The sequence below is a fragment of the Callithrix jacchus genome, chromosome 16 (genome assembly GCF_049354715.1).
Source record: "Callithrix jacchus isolate 240 chromosome 16, calJac240_pri, whole genome shotgun sequence".
NCBI classification, from domain to species: Eukaryota; Metazoa; Chordata; class Mammalia; order Primates; family Cebidae; genus Callithrix; species Callithrix jacchus.
Genome location: NC_133517.1, coordinates 61,706,811 through 61,714,574, shown reverse-complemented (window position 1 = coordinate 61,714,574; position 7,764 = coordinate 61,706,811).

The following is a 7,764-nucleotide window of genomic DNA, read 5'->3' as shown; positions in this document are numbered from 1 at the left end:
ACAGGTTTCATGATGTTGATCAGGCTAGTCTCAAACTCCTGACCTCAGGCGATCCACCCGCCTCAGCTTCCCAAAGTGCTGGAATTACATGCATGAGCCACCTTGCCCAGCCTTTTTCTTTTAATTAATTTATTTTTTATTGAAAGAGAGTCTTGCCCATGCTGGAGTGCAGTGGTGAGATCTCAGCTCACTGTCAACTTCTGCCGCCTGTATTCAACCAATTCTCGGGCTTCAGCCTCCCAAATAGCTGGGATTATGGGTGCCTGCCACCATGCCTGGCTAATTTTTGTATTTTTAGGATAGACGGGTTTTTGCCATGTTGGCAAGACTGTTCTTGAACTCCTGACCTCAGGTGATCTGCCAACCTTGGCCTCCCAAAGTGCTGAAATTATAGTGTGAAATTACAGTTTTATTTCAGTTCCCTGAACACCCAGGAGTTCAAACAGTTAAGCTGCTCCCTCTGGCCTGGGAAGGGATTCTTGCTTTTACTGATGGTTGTACACGGCCAACAGCATTCTAACCCCTTTCTCCTAACAAAATCTTACCAGTGTGAAGAATTGGTGAAATAAGAGCTGCTCCAGCTAAGACCACGTTCTAGATCTTCCCCAGGACCTCCTGTGCTGAGCGCTGGCAAACCCCCAGTTCATAAGGAACAGAGTTGGAAAACCACTGAACCAGCCAACCTTAGAAACCCCTTCCTGCTCTGAGGCCCTACTACTCTTTGGGGTTGGTGATGACAAGGTTTCCTTTCTCCAAGGTGACTCAGATACAGGCCTACCAGCTTTCTTGAAAATTCTATCATGGAGTTCTCTGCTTAGAGTTAGAGGATCCCTTAAGGATCAGCTTTGGATTTGGGGATTCACTATTACCAAATTGAACGTCATTAAAGAATAAGACTCCAGGGATCTCAGGGCTCCCTCCCCTCACCCAGAGTCTGGGTCAAGGCCAAGCCAAGCTGAGCACAGCACGGCGGGTGGGTGGTAACTGGTGTGTCTTCCTACTGTGAGAAGGGAAAGGACTTGGAGACACAGAATCAACCAAGTCCCCCCACTCATTTCCGTCTACTGCCTGCCTGCCCTCTGGGCAGCCCCTATCTTCATGGCTTCCTCCAGCTTGTAAGAAGCTGACCTCCTCCTCACCCCACCTCTCTTGGAAACCAATTAGGAAGAGGATGAAGACTGGTATGTCCTTTTGTGTCTGCTCCTGAATGGTGTATTTTGGGTCCTACCTAACCCAGCCCTTGGGTGCTGGTCCAAGCCCTCACAGGTACTCACAGCTGTCTTCGTCAGTTTCCCTTGATCCTGGGCATCTCAATGCTAGTGAAAGAAGTTTATGGAGGATGGACTTGGGAATCCTGGAGGCTTGGCTGTCTCTAATCTTTTTACCAGAAAAGGCCCACCAGGTGAACCAGAGAAGAATGACGTCCTCCCGTACATGAACACTTCAGGAGAGTTCATCGTTGAAGGGTGTGGCTGCCTCCCCAAGGAGAGCCCCTCCTTCCCATCTCACTTGGCTGCTGCCTTGTCTCTGGGCACTTGTGCCCAGGGCTGGGCGCACTCACACACAGCAGGTGCTTCGTGAACACTGAGTGAGTCGAGGCCTAGAAGGGGTGAATTGTTGGGGCCAGATAGCGAGCAGTGCATTTGCCATGAATGACAGATGCCCACGAAGGAATAATACATTGCTTTGGAAAAGATACCTGTGTCTTCTTTACTTATTTATGTGTTTATTTATTCATCATTTACATTCTGTCTACCTCTTGGAAAGGAGTTGGGAAGTTCTCACAATATTAAAACACATAAAAGAAGCAAAAAACATACACAAAGTTAGGTTCATATCAAAGAAACTGGAAAAAATATATACATTTAGACTACTTGTGCTGAAGTAGTTTCTGCCTCTGAGCTATTAATTTAGCTCTGAGGTGCCTGGAGGTAAAGCAGGAAGGGAAACACAGCCAGTCCCCTGGGCTGCTCAGCTTACCAGGTCGAGGAGAAACGACACTCGTTATCCCTCACCTCTTCTCTCCACTCTGCCTTGTGGTCTCTGCACCTGCAGCCTCCTCCTTGGCTCATAAGCAATGGTGAGGATCATAACTTGGTCCACTCTTCGGCAGACATTAAATGCTCAGTCCAGCAGTTCTCAGCTGTTGTCACGATCAGCTAGGGGTGCTCGTGACTGGAAATAGTTTGCATATCAAAGCATATGAATTTATTTGCTTTGTTAAAATAATTAATAATGGCTTCAAGAGCATCCTCAAAGCAGCTCTCAGAAGCAGCAGGGAAGGGAGGGGAAGCCCTAGCCTCTGCCAGGCCATTAGCTTGTGCCAGACCCTTCCTTTCAGCGTTTCTGGGCATACTGACACTGGAGAACTGCCAGGATGGTCTCTTCTCAAAGGCACAGCTCCGTGTGACAAGGGAGGTGAGAATGGATGCTCCCGTGTGCCTGGGTGGGGAGAGAAGGAGGAAGGGATGGGGAGCCGGTGAGGGTCATCGGCACCCTAAGCGATGATCTCTGAGTGCTGCAGGAATGACCTTCTCCCCTCAATGGGATGCCAGCCACACAGCTGAAGGAAATATATGGGAGCCATTAGGATGTCATGAAGAGGGGGCAAAGGGTCATGCAGTGAAGGGTAGGTGAGAGGAGTTTGCTGGGTCTGTGGAGGCCAGGACTGTTTGCCAGTCAGGGGACCTGATTACCATGAAGACATGTGTGGGAGCAGGGACATTCCTGCTGCTCACCAGCATAAGGCCCCAATGTGGCCAGGCAGCAGGCACAGCATTAGATTCAGGGTAAACCTTACCTGTGCCCTGGTGGGACCACCTTGCTCTGGGAACCATGACATTGAACCCAGCACACACTAGAGCTGCAGGGACAGGAAGCCTGTTTTTTTTGAGGGAGTTACCAGTAGTGATGGTGAGTGGACCAATTCTCCTTCCACATTCTGTTCCTAGAAGTGTGTACTCCAACTACTGGCTCCACATCCTGCACACTGACCACGGGCTCACTGCAGCCCCAGGACAGAGCCCTGGCCTGCTGTTGGCTGAGCCACCATCTCAGCTGAACTGGCTGCCTCTGGGTGATGTGGCTTCGGGGGGAACAGTAGATCCCATGGTCCTACATGCATGATTGTACTGCCTTGGTCTGTGAGTCACCTATCTGGTTCTGTGTGGTGCACAAACAAGCTGTCCCCATAGAGCCATGCCCAGGCTGCACATAAAAGAGCAAAATAAATGTTAAGTCACAGGTCAGCAAATGTATTCTGCGAAGGGCAAGGTAGTAAGTATGTTAGGCTTTGCAGGATATACAGTTTCTGTCACAGCTACTCAAGTTGTCACTGCAGCATGAAAGCAACCTTAACACAGGGGCATGGCTGTGTTCCAATAAAACTTTATTGATTGAAACAAGTGGAGGGCCACATTTGGCTAAAGGGCTATAATTTGCTGACCACTGTGTTGAGCCACTGTTTTGGTGTGGTTTTTATGCTGCAGTCAGTGATTGGAGCATCTGTCCCTCTCCCCACCTCCCTCATCTCAGATCCCCTCCTCATGGCAGACCCATCATGCACTTGTTACTGCTGGCCAGTGACGGACCTAATACTAGAATCCCATCCTGAGCACTGCCTGGGTTCCCCGAGAGCATATCTCAAGACAGATGCAGCCCCTGGCAGACTCAAGGGTGATCCTGGGAAGAGAAGTGAGGCCAGAGGGCGTGTGCATCATGGATGGAGAAAGCACTGCATGGACTGTCACCGAGCTGATGATGCTTGGAGCTGTGGGCATGTTTCACAACTGTCGGGCCAGGGGTCTGGGCTGAGGCTGGGGCTGGGCCATGGACGCATACCCTCCAGTGGGTGAAGGTGGCTCCAGGGATGTGAACTTCCCCATACCTGCACATCCCTGGGTCACACCCTTGACACACTCTGGGGTCAGACAAGGTGAAAGATTCAGCTGGCATAGGAACTGGAGTGCTGCCAGGAGGCACTCAGCCCAGCCACAGTTGAAACTCTAGGTGAGCCACAGGTAGGGGTGGATGGCACAAAAAGCATCCCCATTCGCAGTGGTTCTCAAACTTCAGCTGCATCAGAATCACCCTGAGGCCTGTTATAATGCAGATTCCTGGGCCCCACCCCCAGGGTTTCAGATTGATTTGGTCTGAGTGAGGGCCTGAGAATTTTCATTTCGAATGAACTTCAGCCATGCTGCTGGTGCTGGGCCAGGGTCAGTCTCTGGAGAAGACTGGATAGAGAGTGCGGATAATGAATGGGCAGCTGCCAGTCTCTCATACTTACCAAGCAGCTTATCCTTTGTGCCTGCTAAGGATGTGCGTCTGTGTGTCTGTGTGTGTGCGTGCACATGTGAGAGAAAGAGAGGGAGAAAGAGAGGGGACTGACACAGCCTGGTGTATCTATTACTAACTGGAAGTGTGACATTGCTCAAGTTTCCCTGCCTCCAGTCCTCTAAGTCTCCCCACCTGTAAAATAAGGCTGGATTGCATGACGGCCCAGGGCTCTTCCAGCTCTGGTTTGATAATTATTTACAAAAGGAAGGGGCTCAAAACCAGGCTCCACAGTATACTGAGACTCAAATGCACCTCCGTTTCCAACTTTTGCTATGGAATTATCTCCCAGAAATGTATAAAGGTACTTAGAGGATAAAAAGAGGAAAGAGATGTAATGATTTGTCCAATGGAGGAAAATCCCAGCAGGCTTTCCTATAGGTAAGTGCTGCACAGTCGCACAGGGAGCTGCCACTCTCAAAATGCTAGTAGGGGAGGTCAAGGCTGGGGATCTGCTCAAAAGTAAACGGGGTCAGAGGTTCTCAGGGCTGAAAGGCACTTCCGGGGCTCATCCCCGCAGGTTGGCTTCCAGCCCTCTCAAAACCGAAATTCAGCAAGGCCAAACACCCAGTGCCTTCTACAGTAGCTCAGCTGGGTGTTTTGCAGAAACTTGGGCATAGAACCCACACAGACCTGCTTTAGGTCCTGCCTCCCACATGCAGGCCAAGTGGGCCCTGGACAAGCCACTTGGATCTGCCCGACTCAGGGCCCTGCGCATGCATAACGGGAATTGTGATGGAACCTCACGTGGAATTTACCCAAGAAGAACTTGTGGCATACCTGAGTTCCTAGGATTTCAGGGAGAATTTCATCAAATAACATGGTGCGATCATTGTAACAATAATTATTTAGTCAGCAGCAACATGGTCTACAATGGCTACAGTTACCAATTTTTATTATTGCTGATTTTCTGCCCTAAATCTGCTACGAATTTCTCCCGAGCTGTTCCGTGAGGTTGATCTCCACCACGGTGTGGGCGGGGCCTTGCTGTGTCACCTGGAGCAGGTCACCTCACATTTTTGAGCTTGTCTTTTCATGAATCACAGGGTGGCTAATTATGTTTATTTGCAAGATTGATGTGAGAACAAAATGCGAAGGCTGCTCACCTGAGGACAATTAAAGCCTCATCGGGCACCCCAGCAGAGAGGAGGTGCAGACGGCAGTGTGTTTGCCACAGGCCTCCCTGCCTATGTAGGCACTGCATTTGTTGTTGTTTTTTTTTTTTTTTCCGTTCTTAGATAAAACTTGTTCAGTCCTGACTATAAGCCAGACAGTGGGCTAAGAGCTTTCCTTGAATTATGTCACTTGACCTTGATTAGTCTATGGGTTAAATATAATCATTATCATCATCTTGACACTTGTGAGGAAGCCAAGAACCCAGCACTGGCAAGTGCGGCGGGGAGGGGCGCAGATTCACATTCAAGTCCTGCATGCCCCCCAGGCTTGTTGTGCACAGGCGGTCTGCTCCAGGGACCCGGGATCAAAGAACCTGCTGTGCGCTCAGGGCAGAACAGAATGGATGGACTTGCCTCTCCTCGAGCAAGGCTCTCTCTCCTGCTTCGTTCTCTCTGCAGCTGCTGCACTGTTTCCAGGTTGTGAAGATGCATGGGCTTGATTAGGCTAGGCTCAAGCCCCGTTCATCATCATCTGCACACCTTTCAGAAAGCCCCCTGTGTTTTAAGAAGAGCATACTTGGTGTCATGCAGCATTGTTCTGATGAGAAAAAACAGACCTGGCTGTAGAATCGATCCAGGAATCGGGAGTCTGGCTGCTTTCAGAAGCTTCCAGGGCAGGGCCTCAGAGGGCAGGACAGCCTGTCTGTAATGATGAAGGATGACCCAGACTGTGGCACTGGGCTAAGGGGAGTCTTCAAGCTCTAAAGGTTCTTGTCTGTTCAGTGAGATGCTGACTGCAGAGCTCCCTCCCCATGTGGCATCTAGAACTATGGGGGTATCTTAAAGCATCAGGAGTGAAGTGTCTGGATATGAGTGACTGTGGAAGAATCCTGAATTTCTCCTAGACTAGCAGCCATGCATCCAGCTGTGCAAGTGAGGTTATGGTCAGGCATGGACACAGCCATGGCATGACCTGTGAGCAATGGTTATTTTTCAAGAAAAGGCTCAGGTTTTGTGAAACAGCAGGAGATGTGCCCCACAAATGGGTGTGGACTTCCTCCCTTAGAGCTGTACCCAGGTATGCCACCTGCTCTTGGGCTGTGGTCCTGTCCCTATGTCACTCAGCTAACTCTGCCCCTTTCCTAGGAAGAGTGAGCATGAATGGAGTCCTTAAACTCTTAGCTCATTTAATCCTTGCAACAGTTCTGTAAGGCAGATTATATTATTAGCCCATTGTACAGTTGAGGCAACGGAAGCAAAGGGAGATGAAGGGTCAGAGTTTACTCAGCTGGTAAGTGGTTCAGAGTGGATTCAAGCCCAGGCCTCCCATTCTAATAGACACATTCTCCAGCCCCACCTGGGCTCCCAGGGCTTATTAGCTCAGGTGCCGCCACCTCCAGGAAGACCTCTTGCACCTGCCAATGGAGTGGTCGTGTCTTGATTCCTTTTTTCCCCATTAGAATAACATGAGGCCCTTCTGTATCTGCCTCTCACATTAGACTTTCAGCTCCTCTCGTGAAAAAGCTGTGTCCAGTGGGTGCCTCCCTGGTTTTACAGCACCTGCACTGGGTCCTTACCCGGGGCCTTCAGTGTTTATTGTGGCCTTGGGCTAGTTGCTCACACTCTTTCATCTGACTGTATTAGTCAAGGTTCTCCAGAGAGACAGAACCAGCATGATATAAATAGATATAAAAGAGGATATTTATCAGGGGAATTGGTCCCACCATGGTGAAGGCTGAGAAGTCCCATGACCAGCGGTCTGCAAGCTGGAGAACCAGGAAAGCCAGTAGTGTGGCTCAATGCAAGTCGGAAAGCCTCAGAACCAGGTAAGCCTATATCCTAACTCAGTCCGAGGCCAAAGGCCCAAGAATGGTGCTGATGGAGTGCGTCCTGGAGACTAACAGCCAGAGAACCTGGAGTCCTGACATTCAAGGACGGGGGAAGAAGAAGAAGGGCATCCCAGCTCTGGAAGACCGAGAGAAGGCATTCACCCTTCCTCTGCCTTTTTGTTCCATCAGAGCTCCCGGTGAATTGGATGGTGCCTGCCCCCGTTGAAGGCAGATCTTTCTCTCAGTCTACCAGCTCACTAGGCACTGCTTAATCCAGTGAATTGGACGCCCGAGGTTGACCATCACACTGACCCTTAGGGGATGATGAGGGCCCAGAAGACGATGTTTGCAGAATTCTCAGCACATTGCAGGCAGCTCAGAACTTTCCCAAGAGATGGACAATGCCCTTCTGGCCCAGAGTTCCAGTTCCAGTTGATAGCCCCAGGCTGGCACTGATGCCCACATCCCATAAGCATTCTCTGTGG